The sequence below is a fragment of the Pelodiscus sinensis genome, chromosome 9 (genome assembly GCF_049634645.1).
Source record: "Pelodiscus sinensis isolate JC-2024 chromosome 9, ASM4963464v1, whole genome shotgun sequence".
Classification (NCBI taxonomy): domain Eukaryota; kingdom Metazoa; phylum Chordata; order Testudines; family Trionychidae; genus Pelodiscus; species Pelodiscus sinensis.
In genome coordinates this window covers 40,916,967-40,934,273 of record NC_134719.1, presented here as the reverse complement: position 1 = coordinate 40,934,273, position 17,307 = coordinate 40,916,967, and the positions used below count along the sequence as shown (strand labels likewise).

Below are 17,307 nucleotides of genomic sequence, written 5' to 3'. Positions count from 1 at the left end.
AGAAGGCGAAAAAGGCCAGCACGGGAATCCCCCAATGCTATAGAGGTAAGTAATCACTTTCAGGCTCTCCCTACAGGCTCTGCAGTGGTGAATGCTTTGGAAGGGACCTCACAAGGAAGAAACCACAAGGGAATACCATCTACTGGAAGGCGTGGGATGAGTAGTCCTAGGGATGGGTGTTCCATGACCACCACCCCCAAAAGAAGACGATGGGTGGTGGTGGTCGGGGACTCCCTCCTAAGAGGGACCGAACCATTCATCTGCTGTCTGGGCCTGGAATCTCGAGAGGTGTGCTGCTTACCAGGAGCTCAAATTCAGGATGTGACCGAGAGGCTTACCAAACTGATCAAACCTTCGGATCACTACCCCTTCCTGCTTCTCCATGTGGGAGCTAACGATATGGCTAAGAATGACCTTGAGTGGGTTACTGCAGATTATGTAGCACTGGGAAGAAGGATCCAAGAATTTGGAGCACAAATGGTGTTCTCGTCCATCCTCCCTGTTGAAGGGAAAGGACTAGACAGGGATCGTCGAATTGAGGAAGTAAATGAATGGTCGCGCAGGTGGTGTCGTAGGGAGGGCTTTGGTTTCTTTGACCATGGGACTCTGTTCCAGGCACAAAGATTGTTAGGAAGAGATGGGATCCACCTAACCAAGAGAGGAAGGAGCATCTTCACGGGCAGGCTTGCAAACCTAGCGAGGAGGGCTTTAAACTAGGTTCGTTCGGGGACAGTGACCAAAACCCTGAGGGGAGTAGGAAAGTTGGATACCAGGAAGAAATGCAAAGAGGAATGAGCAAGAAAGGAGAACCCCTGATTCGAATGGAGAAGATAGGGCGATCAATTGATTATCTGAGGAGTTTGTACACTAACGCGAGAAGTCTGGGCAACAAACAGGAAGAACTGGAGGCCCTGGCCCAGTACAAGAAATATGATTTAATTGGGATAACAGACACTTGATGGGATGACTCGCATGACTGGAGCGCAGTTATGGAAGGGTATAGACGGTTTAGGAAGAACAAGCAGGGGAGAAAAGGAGGAGGAGTTGCACTATACTTAAGAGAGCGCTATGATTGCTCTGAACTCCAGTATATAGAGGGAGAAAAACCTGTTGAGAGTCTATGGGTTAAGTTTAGAGATGCAAACAACAGCAGTGATGTTGTGGTTGATGTCTACTACAGGCCACAGAATCAGGTAGATGAGGCTTTCTTTGGAGAAAAAAAGAAACTGAGAGAAGCTTCCAGATTGCAGGCCTTGTGGAATTGCGACTGGCAAAGGATGTGAAGGATAACAAAAAGGTTTCTACAGGCATGTTAACAAGAAGAAGGTGATCAGAGAGGGTATAGGGCCCATACTGGATGAAGGAGGTAACCAAGTGACAGATGATGTGGGGAAAGCTGAAGTACTCAATGCTTTCTTTGCCTCTGTATTCACGGACAAGGTTGGCTTCCGGACGAATGCGCCAAGTGACGCAAGATAGGATGAAGATGGACAGCCCTTGGTGAGTCAAGAACAGGTTAGGAACTATTTAGAAAAGTTAAATACACACAGATCCATGGGTCCGGACTTAATACATCCGAGGATACTGAGGGATTTGGCAAATGTCATTGAGGAGCCTTTGGCTGTTACCTTTGAAAAGTCATTGAGATCGGAAGAGATCCCGGATGATTGGAAAAAGGCAAATGTAGTGCCTATCTTCAAAAAAGGGAAGAAGGACGATCCAGGGAACTATAGGCCGGTCAGTCTTACCTCAATTCCTGGAAAAATCATGGAAGGGATCCTTAAGGAATCCATTTTGAGGCACTTGGAAGAGAGGAAAGTGATTAGGAATAGTCAGCATGGATTCACAAAGGGCAAGTCATGCCTGACCAATCTGATTAGCTTCTATGATGAGGTAACTGGCTCTGTGGACATGGGAAAGTCAGTGGATGTTATATACCTTGACTTTAGCAAGGCTTTTGATATAGTCTCCCGGGCTACGTCTACACTGGCCCCTTTTCCGAAAGGGGCATGCTAATTTTAAACTTCAGAATAGGGAAATCCGTGGGGAATTTAAATATCCCCAACGGGATTTAAATAAAGATGTCCGCCGCTTTTTTCTGGCTTGTAGATAAGCCAGAAAAGAGCGTCTAGACTGGCTCGATCCTCCAGAATAAAGCCCTATTCCGGAGGATCTCTTATTCCTACTTCAAAGTAGGGCTTTATTCCGGAGGATCGGGCCAGTCTAGACGCTCTTTTCCGGCTTATCTACAAGCCGGAAAAAAGCGGCGGACATCTTTATTTAAATCCCGTTGGGGATATTTAAATCCCCCGCGGATTTCCCTATTCTGAAGTTTAAAATTAGCATGCCCTTTCGGAAAAGGGGCCAGTGTAGACGTAGCCCCACAGTATTCTTGCCAGCAAGTTAAGGGACTATGGATTGGATAAATGGACAGTAAGATGGATAGAAAGCTGGCTAGAAGGCCAGGTCCAGTAGGTAGTGATCAACAGCTCGATGTCAGGATGGCGGTAGGTTTCTAGCAGAGTGCCCCAAGGTTCTGTTCTAGGACCGGTTTTGTTCAATATCTTTATTAATGACATGGATGAGGGGATGGATTGCACCCTCAGCAAGTTTGCAGATGACACTAAGCTAGGGGGAGAGGTAGATATGCTTGAGGGCAGAGATAGGGTCCAGAGTGACTTAGACAAATTGGAGGATTGGGCCACAAGAAATCTGATGAGGTTCAACAAGGACAAGTGCAGAGTCCTGCACTTGGGATGGAAGAATCCCAAGCATTGTTACAGCCTGGGAATCAACCAGCTAAGAAGTAGTTCTGCAGAAAAGGACCTGGGGGTTACAGTGGATGAGAAGCTGGATATGAGTCAACAGTGTGCCCTTGTAGCCAAGAAGGCTAATGGCATATTAGGGCGCATTAAGAGGAGCATTGCCAGCAGATCCAGAGATGTCATTATTCCCCTTTATTTGGCTCTGGTGAGGCCACATCAGGAGTATTGTGTCCAGTTTCGGCCCCCCACTACAAAAAGGATGAGGATGTATTGGAGAGGTCCAGTGGAGGGCAACCAAAATTATTAGGAGGCTCGACCATATGATCTATGAAGAGAGGCTGAGGGAGTTGGGTCTGTTTAGTCTGCAGAAGTGAAGAGTGAGGGGGGATTTGATAGCAGCCTTCAACTTCCTGAAGGGAGCTTCCAAAGAGGATGGAGAAAGGCTGTCATCAGTGGTGACAGATGGCAGAACAAGGAGCAATGGTCTCAAGTTGCGGTGGGAGAGGTCCAGTTGGATATTAGGAAAAACTATTTCACTAGGAGGGTGGTGAAGCACTGGAATGGGTTACCTAGGAATGTAGTGGAGTCTCCATCCGTAGAGGTGTTTAAGTAACGGCTTGACAAAGCCCTGGCTGGGTTGATTTAGTTGGGATTGGTCCTGCCTAGAGCAGGGGGCTGGACTTGATGACCTTCTGAGGTCTTTTCCAGCTCTATGATTCTATGATACACAATTGTTATAGAGATATCAGAAAACATAGGATCTTTAATTGGTGTTACATATGGCAGGACACGATTAAAAGACAAATAGAATTGCTTGAAATGGTGGTCATGGAAGAACAAATTATCCAAACTCATTCAGCCAACTATGCTTTAAATAAAAACACAGCAGAGCTGAAATTTGGACCCGTGTTGCCCTTTTAGTGGTTTCTAGGAAACCAGTAGTAAAATTTAACAATCTCTCTCTCCAGAGCCTGGGATTGTGGGTTCGATTCCCGCTCACCCCAACTCCATGCCTCGGGAGTGGCTCATCAGCCACTACCAGTTTCTCGAGTGCTGGAGCTAGCATCTGCTGAAGGCTGGGAGGTGTGGTGGGTCCCAGTGGCCTAATGCTTCTTACTGTCATTATTGTGTTCCTTTTCAGACACTCTTCCCTATAAACCTTAATCTGAAATTCAGGATACCTTACATTTTCATAACCAGGTCATCTTTACGAAAGAAAAAGCATCAACATGGCATTGGAGCTGGGTAAGTAAAATAATGGATTTGGCCACTTTCGCTTTCCTATAACTGCCCTATGCTTTAATTCTTCTAAAATAAGTTTAACTGAAGTATCATCAGTTCCTTTCTGTATCTTCCATGACCTTACCTGGAATGGGACCCTAGCAGTGGTCCTCAATGCGGTGCCCACGGGCACCATGGTGCCCGCTGGGGCATTTATGTGCGCCTGCTGAGTGATCAGGACCGGCCCTGCCCCGGGCACACAGTGTATGCATGCCGCTGGCTCCGGGCATACAGCGCATGAGTGGCCCTGCCCCCGGGCATGCGGCGCGTGCGCGGCCCCCGACCCAAGGCATCTGGCAGCCCCAAAAGGTTGGGGATCACTGCCCTACAGGAACCAGTAGCAGTGAGACCAATCAATGAAGACTTTTGTATAGGATTTCTTTTAGATTTTCAAGTTGTAAACTTTTCATGTAGTTAAAATATATTTTAATTGCATCCTGTTTGACATTCCAAAAAGAGAAACACTCTCCCATTGAAAAACTGAAATGCATAAAATGTATTAAGTATTTATGAAACACCCATTATGTTTCTCCTCAAAATGTTACAGATTTGTCCAAATCACAAATGTGTAGGAAATATTTTTCCCAAAGTTTTAATATTTCTTTTTGATAATTTGTTTTTTTTTCTTTCTCTTCTATTACTTACAGGCAGTGTAAAGCGGATCCTGAAAACAGGACATTATCATGAATGCAACACTATAATTTCAATTTCAAGCATCTAAGTGATTGCATTCTTTTTATATGCCATAGTAAGCCCTAAAATGCTGCAATTGAATAGTAAATCTGGTAAACCACAATTGTGGAGCTCAGTAATGTTTGTTTTGGCTGTGTAAAATAAGTGATATCAAAGTACTGTAATGATCTACTTGCCATGTTTGGCAGCCCTAAGTTCTGGTAATACTTGCAGTATAACTGAATGGATCATCAAATACAATTATCTGTCTGAAAATGATACAATACTGTATATAACTTAAAACAGTTATTGATGGTAAAAGCAGTGTAGACTGAGCATAACATAAACTCAGCTGGCTGGAGCTGGCAGGGGAGCGGGGGAAGGGAGGAGGGAGTTGTTTCTCTTGCTCCATAACAGAGCTTTTGTTTCAGATGTTGCAGACCTAGAATTTAGCCCCAGCATCAATTTTTCTTAAATTAATTAATTGTGTGTAGAGCCTGTAATCCACTGGGGGAGTGTCCCAAGGCCTTAAAATACCTGAGTTTATGGGCATAAGAAAAGGTGTGATTGTCTATGTGCTAGCTTATAAACAGTATTAAAATAAAAAATGGTTTATGTTTAAAAGTGAGTTAAACAATTCTGCTAAAATTCAGTTTCCCAGCTAATCAGAATGCACAAACTGTCAAACTAATCCCTACAAAATGGCTACTCTTCTCCATTACAGACTGGCATCCTCATCATTGGCATCCTCCTTGCCTCATACTGTCCCACTCTTCATTCCTGTATTTCAGTTAATAACATTTTCCTTCTCTTGTCCCTTTTGACATCCCAAACTATATCCTTGGATATATAAAACTAACATTTTCTTATGTCAGTCTCTCACTGTTACTATTTAAAAAAAGAGAGCGAGCAAGATATGTCAGATTCCACAGCTCATCCACGGAGGAGCACATGAATAATCCCACTGCAGTCAATGTGATTACAGGAGACCTTCACGATTTGAGGAATTGCTATTCACATTTTCATGCATACACAGATCTCCCCAGTTTCCCCCATTGAGTAATAGGGCATAAGGCACCCCCTTAATCTCCTGTGGAGGCTACCTGTATGGGGAACAGATTCTTTGAGATGCAGGGGCAAAATGTGGACAGAGCCTTGGCTAAAACATGCCCAATGTGCTTACTGGCACTACTGAACCAGAGAGAGAAGTAACCTGTACCAGGTGTAGGACAGGAACAAGAACATAAGCATGGTCTATAATGTGTCTCTCTGAATATGATCCCTGATGTCCTCTTGCTACAGCACATCTATATGCTTGCCATTATTCAGAGCCTGGAATAGTCACAATTTAGCCCCAAATAAACATTATTAGTACCTCAATCATATTATACAGCAGGATACTCTGCTTTCCACTGCTGTAACCTAGTTCTTCTGTTTTAATAAAATAGCCAAGCTTCTGAATGTATCCATTTAGAAACCAGTTGGACATCCTGATTGTTATCACTTAATTCAAATATAAGATTGGAATGTTTACTTATTCCTTTGAACCAGAATCTTGTTAGCTTCAATAACTGTTTCATTTACTTTTACCACTACAGAATAGTGAGGTGAGACTCTACTAATCTGATTCCTTTAATTTCTCTTTTCTTAATCACCTTTTATTCTCTTAATATTATTGTAAGAGCACATAGGAAATAGCTTCTCTAATACAAACAAGAGCATTCTGCCTGTGGGCCCCTTTGCTTCACTTTTGATCATCTTTAATTTTGTTTTCCACATAGGTAATGGAACAACGCAAAAATCTAGTGTGATTTGCCACCTCAAGCATGAAGATATGTAAATAATAACAGACTGTTGCGATTAATACAGTCTTTCTAGCATGCATTTGCTTATTTTCCAATAGCATTCAAAATTTAGAATATTTCAAAGATGTCAGAATATTTTCACAAAGAGTAACCTGCATGAGAGTTCATCTAAACTAAATATTTTCTCATCCATTTCTTGATCAATGTTTGGTATAGAAACTAAATAGACAATAACAATTTCACAGAAAATATCAAGTTATTAAATCTACCACATTATCAGTCATAAACATGTTTATTTGCAATGTTCTTTAAAGATTCAAGAATGATCTTTTTATCTACAGTATAAAACATATACTTCATAATGACCAGGTAAGTTTCCCAGTATTTCCTACCAACTCCCTTCATGGGTGATGAAAGACCACTTCTAAATAGCTCAGTTTACATGCCACTCAATCCCTATCCTTCAAAAAGCTATTCCCTTTCTCCCTCCCCCTCATCCCACCTTCTGTACTAAATATGATTTGTCCGTTTAATAATATGTTCACTTTTTTCATTTTATTCCTTTGGTATATATAGTCATGCCAATTCTCTTCCAGAGTATGATCTGAGGAAATGGGTCTGGCCCACGAAAGCTCATCACCTATTAAACCATCTTGTTAGTCTTTCAAGTGCTACATAATTTTTCTTTTTGTTTTATCCTTCTAAGGTTATTAACAAAGTTGTATATTGGTGCCGCTCATGGTAGGATTGGGGTTTTTTGAGATGCTGATCTGATATTTTTTTCATGTTTATTTCACATACTGATGCCCTAGTTCCTAGAAGGAACTGCTCTGCAACCCACTAAAAGCATGTACAATTCTTTTTGAAGGGAGGTTCTGAAGAGGATGGAGAAAGGCTGTAGTGACGGATGGCAAAATAAGGAGCAGTGGTCCAACGTCCACGATCTCCGCACTAGCCACAGGAGCGCAGCCATCTACAGCCGCATGGCTGACAGCCTGGCCACCAGAGGCCACATGTGGACCCGGGAGCAGGCCCGCTGCAAAATAAAGGACATGCGGCAGGCCTACTACAGGGCCTCGCAGCCAGGGGCCGACCTGGAGTCCTGCCCTCACTTTGAGGCCCTGGACCGCATTCTGGGGGCTCAGTCCATGTCCCCCGGGTGGTGATTGACCCCGGGGCAGAGGGACCCGTCCCTGACACAGAGGAAAAGGAGGAGGAAGCCAAGAGCCAGGAGCCTGCAGGGAGCCCGCCCAGGACCCAGGACCCCCAAGGCATCCCACAGAGCACATCGGCTGTGTCGTCTGAGGCCGGGGAGGGCTTCACATGTGAGTACCATCATGCTCCCCTTATGTGTATGGGGGGAGAGGGAGCCCAGGGACCATGCGCCTGGGCCTTGCCCACCATGGAGCAGCAGCTGGGTGTCATGCAGGAGCCCATGCCCATTCCCCACACGCCGACCTCGCCTTCAAGAGGGGGGCTGGGTTTCACCCACCTTGTCCTCAGGGAGAACTGACCACTGCTCTTGTTTCACCACAGCTGCAGCACCGGCGACTACAGGGCGCACCACCCCGCCTGCAACAGCCACCCACACCCGGGCCAGCAGGCGTGCCAGGAACCTGGAGGAGTACCAGCGGCGGCACCTGCGGCTACTGGAGCAACAGCTCTGCATCCAGAACCACTGGGGGAGGACCTGCGGCTGCGGTGGTGGAGCTTGGAGGTGCTGGAGGAGCAGAGCCGTGCGCTCAGAGGTCACCTCCAGATCTTGGTGGACAGGTTCCTGCCTCCTCCTGCTCCAGCGGCCGCCCCAGCTCTCACTCCTTCTCCCACCCCTTCTCCCCCTCCCACTTCCTCCGCACCCCCCATTCCTCCTGCCCCACCCTCCATACCCACTCCCCCCCAACGCCCCCGCACACACAGTCCTGTGAGACAGGAGAGCCAGCAGAACCCCCCAAACCTGAGCTTTCCCTTCCCTTCCTCCCCCTCCCAGCACCGTCCTCCCAGGTTTCCCCCTCCTCCCTCCCACCTTCACTCCTCCCTCCCCCACCCCAGTTATGTACAATAAAGAGAGATTTTTGTTGGCGAAACAGGTGTGTTTATTTTACATTAGGAAGGGGGATTAAGGAGGGGAAAGGGGAAGAAGGGGAGGGTGGAAGAAGGCCCCAGTGGGTCATACAGGGAGAGTTCAGTCCTCCTCCATCTGGAAGATCTCCCGCAGGGCTTCCAGGATCTGGATGGGCCCCCCGCTGGGCCTCCCGGATGGCAGCGGTGCGGGGCTGCATGTACTGGCCAGCCATGTGCTCAGCCTCAGCCATCCAGGCTGGCAGGAAAGCCTCCCCCTTCCACTCACATAAATTGTGCAGCACACAACATGCTGCCACCACGAGAGGGATATTGTGCTCCGCGAGGTCGAGGCGGGTGAGGAGGCATCTAAATTGGGCTCTCAGGCATCTGAAGGTACCCTCAACCACAATGCGGGCCCTGGTGAGCCTGGCATTGAAGGCCTGCCGGGAGGGATTGAGGTGCCCCATGTATGGCTTCATGAGCCAGGGCTGTAGCGGGTAGGCTGCATCCCCCACCAGGCACACAGGCATGTCCATGTCCCTGACCCTGATATGGTGGTCGGGGAAGAAGGTCCCGGCCTGCAGCCTCTGGCACATGGAAGAGTTCTGGAACACCCTAGCGTCGTGTGCCTTGTCGGACCAGCCCATATTAATGTCCGTGAACTGGCCCCGGTTGTCACATACGGCCTGCAGGAGGACGGAGAAGTATCCCTTGCGGTTGATGTACTGGGAGACCTGGTGTTCCGGGGCACGGATGCGGATGTGCGTCCCGTCGATGGCCCCCCCACAGTTGGGGAAGCTGAGGTCGCCGAACCCCCAGATGACTGCGTCCGGGTCAGCGATGCACACCACCCTGCGGAACAGCACTCGGTTGATGGCCTTGACCACCTGCAGAGAGACACAGCAAACTGCGAATCACTGAGGCACCCAGGTGGCTGGGAGTGTTCGTTCCCTGACACTGCCCCCCCCCCCCACTCCCAGAAGCAACCCCCAAGGGCGGCGTGTAGTACGGCTGGGACAGACTGAACCCTCCTGTGTGGGACACTTTCGCCTCCTCCCCCGCTCTGTTTCCCCTGTGGCGGCTCATCCCCTCCTTGCAGCCTTCCTTCCCCCGGCCCAGTGGCCGTTGGGTGCCATTCCTGCATGAGCACTGATCCGACGGTGGATTTCCCCACATCACACTGGTTCCCGATGGATCGGTAGCTGTCCAGCGTGGAGAGCTTCCACAGAGTGATGGCCACACGCTTCTGGAGTGGTATGGTGGGCTTCATGCGAGTGTCCCATTGCTGCAGAGTAGGGGCGAGCCATTCGCAGAGCTCCAGGAAGGTGTCCTTCTTCATCCTGAAGTTCTGGGTCCACTGTTGATCTCCCCAGCGCTCCAGGATGATGCGGTCCCACCAGTCGCTGCTGGTGTCCAGACGCCAGATGCGGCAGGGCACGCTGCCGTTTGGGTGCTGCTGCCGTTCCTCCACAATCCCCAGGGAGGCCAGGGGGAGAGGCACCAGATGGTGCTAGGAAGCCTCTAGCCATTCCTGGCAGGCTTGCAGCAGCAAGTCCAAAAACTGGAGCAGCTCTCCCAGGGCAAGCTCTGGCTCCATGGTGCCAACTGTGGCAGCATCCCCAATGGGAACCACCGACACAGGCAGGCGGAGAGGAAAATGCTTTGCTATCCCTCAGAGAGGTAGGCAAGTAAGTGGAAAAGCTGAGAACCAGCTGTCCAGAGGGGTCCCTTTAAGCACGAGCCTCAGCTAGCCTCAGACAGCAGCGACACAAAGCAACTACTGACCTGATGCCCTGCCGGAACCAGTTTCAGCCACCCTTAAATGCGACCCAGCCTCCAATCAGTGTGGACACGCTAGTTCGAATTAGCAAAATGCTAATTCCCATTAGTTTTTGGGTCTAGATGCACTAATTCGAATTAGCTTAGTTCGAATTAACTCACCAATACATTAAAATCGCGTTCCTTCATCAAGACCCCACCCCTTTGGGGCCCCATCCTCTCCTCACTTGCTATCCCCAGCTATTATACCCTCTCACTGGGTTGAGACAGGAGGTGCGGGCTCTGGGGTGGGAACGGGGGATTTGGGTGTGGGAAGGGGTGAGAAGTGCAAGCTCTGGGAGGAACTTTGGATGCAGGAGAAGGGGATGCTGGCTCAGAGATGGGGCTCCAGGCTGGGGATTGTTGGGCTCAGGTGGAAGGTTGGGGTGCTGAGAGCAAGCCACAGGCTTGTGGATGTGAGGGTGCAGGAGTTTGGGCTGGGGTATATGAGGTGCTCAGGGGCAGGGAGGCTGGGAGTATGATGGGCTCAGGACACACATTTGCCATGTGTGGATGGTGTAGAAATGTTATGGCAGAAGGCTGAGGATGTGGGGATGCAGGAGTTTGGGAATGTAAGAGGCTCAGAACAGGAGGTTCCAGTGTATGATAGGCTCAGATTTGGGGTCAGGTGGTGCAAGAGTGTTATGATGCTGCAGTGAGATGGGATTTGGCCCCAACTGGGGGTATATTGGCTAGGCTTCATTTTTAAATAAAATATTATGTCAAACTCAAAAGGTTTTAACATTGTTTTTATATATGAGAGGGGCAGGGAACCTGTTTTGAGTCAGGGGTCACTGACCCACAGAAAAGTCAGCTGGGGCCACACAAGTGAGATGTCAAAAAAATTACCAAAAAAACCCAAGCCTCACTAATGCGGTCCCAAGGATGCTAGCACAGCTGGCAGGGTGCTGGAGCCAGGGACAGGGTGGTGCTGGGTGCTATGGTGGGTGGCAGGGAACTAGGTCCGGGGACAGGGTGGTGCTGGGTTCTGGTGATAGTGTTGGTGGGGGGCAGGGTACTTGTGGGGGGTCTGGGCAGGGGACAGGGGCAGCTGGGACCAGTTCCTGGCAATCCTGCAGCACCTTTGGGAAGTGTGCAACTGCACTCCCCCTCCCCAGACAGCTGGTGTGCAAGCTGCCTGAGCAGCAGAGGCTGTTGCACCCCAGCAACTTACCTCTGCGATGCTGTCCTACGAGGTGGGGGGAGGGTACCGGTAGTCCAGGGAAAACAAAGCTCTGTCCACCTGGGAGGAGTCGTCAGCACAGCATTGTAACCCTTGTAAGCCCCGTAATCTCTTCCAACTCCCTCCTGAGTTCTGCACCCTTTACCTCCTGCCCTGACTCCTGCTCCCCCACCTCCCTACTCTGAGCCCCCCGGCATCAGACCCTGTGCCCTGAATTCACCCCTCCTGCCCTCATTCTATCACCCTCTGCCCTGAGCTGCCCCCACAAACCTTCCAGTCCCCTCCCCATGTTGTGCTTAAAAGAAGCACCTGGGATCTTTTTCAGAGGGATAAGGCAACACGCCACATTTATTGAACATACATAGATTAATCAATATTTATCATATGCATATGACACATCACACTCATGCACTTTCTCACACACACACACACAAGTACACTCCGTCTTGTTACCAAAAGTTGTTCCCCCTAGCTGCACTGGCCAGGTGAGTTAGATGTGGGAGGGGTGGAGCCAGGCTTCTGTGGACAAGAGGAAAACCCGGGATCCCTCTGCAAGACATCTCCTATTTATCCCCCTCATGCAGCCAATTAGTCATCACCTCACTTTTCTTAATGATGCTTCAGAGAGAGTTCTTCCAAGGGCAGGCACTTGCTGCTTCATTCCCAAGGCCTCTGTATGTCCAGTCCTCTTAATGAGCTCACTTTGCAGGTATTGTCTTGGGTCTGGCTCCCAGACCTGCTCCACCCTTGCAACTGCTGCTGGAGGGGCTCACCTTTCATTCTCCATTCACACCTCATTCATTTCAACAGGGCAATCAAGGAAAGGGGAGAGCTCAAAAGACATTTTTTTTAAAGGAAAGTTTCTCTTAATACAAAGTTATAGGAGAAATGTTACAGCGATTCTATAAGAACACTTAGAAATATATCTAAAAGGACAAGATCTTAATAAAAAGTTATATGAGAGTGATAATATTACAGGGCTTTATTTGCACCTACACATCTTAACCCCTACCTCTTACCAAGAGTCCCCCATATCTCTGCCCTGACTCCAGCCCTGTAACCTTATACTCCAACCCTAATGTCCAGCACCAAACTCTGTGCCCTCAGCCCCCTACCTCCTGCCATCACTATAGCACCCTTCCACTCCCTGCCCTGAGTTCCCCAACTCTCCCAGCTCCCTGACCTCGTTCCTGTACCCCCAACCCTTTTTTATTCTAGACAGAAAAATTGCAAATATTGTCCACTAAAAAACTATAGCTGATGTTGTGGTGGCACGTCAGGGTTCTCGCACCTCCCGCACATCTATAGTGGCACGTACAGACTCCACCAGCCAGTAGAATAGAGGGAGCTTATTGCTTTTCCAGGATACAGCACAGCATAGTTGTAATCCGGTTACAGGGCCAGGCCTAGGATGCCTCAGCCCCCCTTGAGATGGGGGAGACTGGGCCCTTAAATCCCAGCCCCCCCCTTTGCTTAGGCTGCCTCCTCCATGATTCCAAACAGAAACTCAAACTCTCTCCCAGCCCTGCTTCCTAGCCAGATGCTGATCTCCGCCTTCCTTCCTTTTTCTCCCTCCCTGGGAGGCTCTGGGTGTTCTGGGTTAATACACATTTGGGAGAGTCAGTGAGAATCTCCCATCACAGTGCAGGGGGAGCCCAGGTCACAGAGCAGACAGCCCCTCCCCTCCCCCCACTACGCCACATGTTATAATCACTTTCCTTCTGATATTAATACAAACTTCTTTTTAGGCTTTTCCCCTTCATTTTTGAAAAATTCTATCATATAAATAAAACATGTACATTTTTCTTGTATTTTATAACCTCTCCCCCTCTCCACTCTCCTCCCCCCACCCCCGAAATTACCACTTAAAGATCCAGATACGCTCATGGGGACATATATATGTAATCACAACCTGCACAATCATATCACCACCCAAAGAGAGGGAGGAGGAGGGAAAGCCTCCTCCTCGCTCGTGCATCGCTGGGCGTCTGAGCAGGACAGGCAGTGCCCCGGTATCTGCAAGTAACGGGGTCAGTCCCACTCCAGCCAGCCCCCCTGCACGCTGCCCCCCCTTCCACCTGGTCAGTCCCACGCTCCCCCCCCCCGCCCCCCCAGCTCTGCTTCCCGCCGACCCGTTCCTCTTTCTGATCTCCCCAGGCCAGCGCCGCCGCACCCTCCCCCTGTTTCCCATTCCCCGTCCATGAGGCCAGGCCAGCCCCGCAGCCCCCCGTTCTGCTTCCCATCACTCCATCAAGTGTGTCCGTTTTGGGGGGGGGAGGTGCTTTACCTGATAATCCTACTGGAGCAGCCTCCACGTGCGCAGCTCAGCTCCCGCCTGGCACACAGCCAGCTCGCCCCCCCCCCCTCCCCTCCAGCACCTCACCCAACCCAACCCAGCCCTGCTGGAGGGGATGGGGGAGTGAGGGGTGCTCCGCAGGGGAAGGGGCATGCTCCATGCGGGGAGGGGAGAAGTAAGGTAAGGATACTGCCACAGGCTTAAGCCAGCCTGCCTCACCTTAAGAGAGTGACACACAGGTGAGTTCTGTCCCTCACCCCTCCCCTTCCAACAGACCGCAGCAGCCAATCCCTTCCCTCAGACTGTGCTGCAGCCTGCAGGCAGCGCATTGGGCTCTCTCTAGGGCCCTGCTGTTGCCTGCTCACTGCTTCCCTGCCGGCCGGCAAAGCGGTGCCCCAGTAATTCTGGTGCCCTACACAGCTGCGTACTCCGCGTATGCCTAAGAACGGCCCTGCCTGTGTGTTGTGTTGTGGGTCCCTCTCTCATTACTCTTCTAGACAAGGGGAATATTTTTAAAAAGTTGAAGAGCATTTTTCTCACTTCAATTTTTTTATTTTTACATTTTTTTCAGTGTAGAAAGCTGGGGAAAGTTTAAAAAGTGAAAATAAGAGGAGATTGATAGAAGAGCGGAAGTCTCAACTTGCCACTTATCTGACCATTGGTAGTGATTTGGGAGCATCATGGCAGAGAGTTTTTAAAGAGAGGTTATAACTGTAAACCTGAAACATATATATATGAATATCCAAGTTATTTCTGGATCATAACTCTAGTTGAAATAACATGCCATAATCGTTATAAAGGAATCATTTTGGGCTACATTAATGATAGGTCTGTTATTCCTAATAACATACTGGCAAGAGACATATTATTCCCAGATGAAGATATTGCTGATTGACAGGTTTATGGGCAGGATCCACACTTCTAATGAGAGAATTATTGCCTACTTCTAAAATTAAAATTAGAAGAGTTTAAACTAGGGATGTGAAAATGTAACCATGTTGATCAATGAGCCTGGGCTGCCCAGCGTGTAACCATGTAACCACTGAAATTTTCAGCAGTTACATGGTTACTTATTTACACACATTTTAACATTCCTAGTTTAAACAGAAAGCATGTTAAAAGCACAAAAATATGTTAAATATGCACAGCCTGATTCTGATATCGCTTAGAGTTACATAAATCAAGATTAACTCTCTATCAGTAACAACATTGTAAAACTGATCTCAGTATAGAAATCAGGCCCTTATGGTCTGAATTAAATTTGTCTCCAATTATGTTTGTGTTTGAGGTTTCTATCTTGTCTTCAGCAGTCCTGTCTTTTCTTGTCTTGTCTTCAGCAGTCTTAGTCCTTTTATACTATTTTACATAACTCAGCAAAGCCATGTGGAGTAGCTCTGATGCACCCAATTGTACAGGCTTTGAAGGGAGTAGAAAATATAAAAAAAATATTAGCTTGTAACATTTAACTAAACTGTTTTATTGTACATAGGAATGTTTGGAGTTTAAAGTTCTGATATCTACAGATTATTAAACTAGTATAAATCTCTGTTTTCAAAGGAATAAATCTCTCATTTCTCATTATAATGTGCCAGCTCTAAGAGATTCTTTTTCTAGCTCTAATGGTTACATGACTGCAGATCTAACACTGGTCATGGACTTAATAATGCCAGTTCTGGGCTTCAAGTGAGCATAATTTTGAGAAGAAATTCCACATTTGACAGGAAATTCCACATGTGGAAGATTGTTGTTTTTTTAAATGGCACATGACTGAAACTGCTGAAGGGTTTGGAATGTTAGCAGTATTCCTGTGGGATCTGGGCTAAAGAGCAGAATTCAGGTGAAGTCATCAAAGCTGCAAGATAAATTGTATTTATCACATGGGTTGGCAATTTATCAAATGTCTCCTCAACTCCTCATGGAGTATATTACTACATATATTGTGATGAGTAGACAGACAGATGGCTTTAGACATGAATTTGACACAGCATCAGACTTAGTTGCATTAAAGGAGACTGTTCTCACAGGCATGGATGTAAGAGATCTCTCTACTGTTACTACAAGTTTGATCAGCAGCTTTAAAAGGAGAAGACCATGGAATTTAGGTGGTTCATCTAAGAAGGGTGGCAGGCATTGTTCTACCTGTGCTAAACTAGATCTTCTCGTTCCTTTCAAACAGATTCCAGACCATTGTAACAGTCAGTTTCTCCTTGTTCTTCAAAACTCTCATGTGTGGAGCCCAATAAGGGCCAGTCCTTTCCCCTTTCAGTATACCTAACTGAGCAGAGCTTCTGAACTCCCTTGTATCTGTAACTATCTATTACTCATTTAGCATTACATCAGTGAATTTAGTGGTTCTGTGGGATAATGTGGTTTTCTTTGTATAACAATGTTTTAGCAGTGCGGAATACCCGAGATATACTTTGCCAGACCTCTTTTTGTCAGGTACAGGGTGTACCTAACATACTACCGTAAATTGGTCTTTACAGAGCAGTTTTACCAATTCACTTCCAGATGTTACCACATTCCATTAGGATTTTTCTTTAAAGGAAATACTGTTTGCTTTATTTTTTCTATTTATGGATCAGAGAGAGGGATTGTGTGATCTTTATTTTTATTAGCACATGAGAGTTTATTAAAGCATTTTTCTAATACATTTTTAAGACATTTGATTTGATTTTATCTACTATGTGACGGATATTGGTGCACATAATTTACTCTACTTCATAAACTGAACTTTAAAGAAATGTGAGGTACACCTTTTCTGAAGTGGGCAAGTTCTGCAATGCTGGAGGAAGTGAAGCACTGAATGAACCTCTTTTGAAAGGAATCCTTCAAAAACAAGCTAATTCCTATATTGCTTTCCTGCTGTCTTCAACACAGAAAGAAGCCACTGTTTTTTAGACCACACCATTTTGTTTTTTGGAAGGGTGGAAAATATCCTTTTGAAGGGAAAGTGACATTCTCTTTGCAGCCTATTCCACTGGCTCCTACAGCTGAAAACTAAACAGAAAAAATGGGTAATGCAAATTTGTGGTGAGGACTGAAAATCAGTAGGCTATATTGGCTTGACATGTTTGAAATTATACTGTGCATTCTTTCACTCATTTTGATTGTCTGCTCTTTTTAAGTGCTTTCATTTTTATGAGTATCTGATGTGACAGCATACCATTGTGCTCTCAACCACCGTTATTAAAATGTCCTTTATTGTTTAATGTTTCCTCTTTCTCAATGTAATATTTGATTAAGTTTCACAATGAGATTAACATTATCTGTGCTGCTAACATAAAATAATTAATAACATCATTTTGAAGGGCAGCTTTTATGGATTTTTTTTCTTTTTCACTAAAGAAAAAAAAGTTTTCCAAATGAGTTCTGCACTAGAATATGAAAGAATGCATACCACAATAGTTCATGTCCCCAACAAAC

General features: G+C 47.1%; 1 long non-coding RNA gene across 1 annotated transcript; it reads right to left on the bottom strand.

The window, feature by feature from the left end:
- Nucleotides 1-8,639: 8,639 nt before the first annotated feature.
- LOC142830670 (uncharacterized) lies at nucleotides 8,640-14,232 on the bottom strand. Its single transcript, XR_012906114.1, has 3 exons — nucleotides 13,873-14,232; nucleotides 11,577-11,645; nucleotides 8,640-9,471 (listed from the first exon to the last, which is right to left on the bottom strand). It is a non-coding gene; the product is annotated as an uncharacterized LOC142830670 (long non-coding RNA).
- Between the last annotated feature and the right edge of the window lie 3,075 nt (nucleotides 14,233-17,307).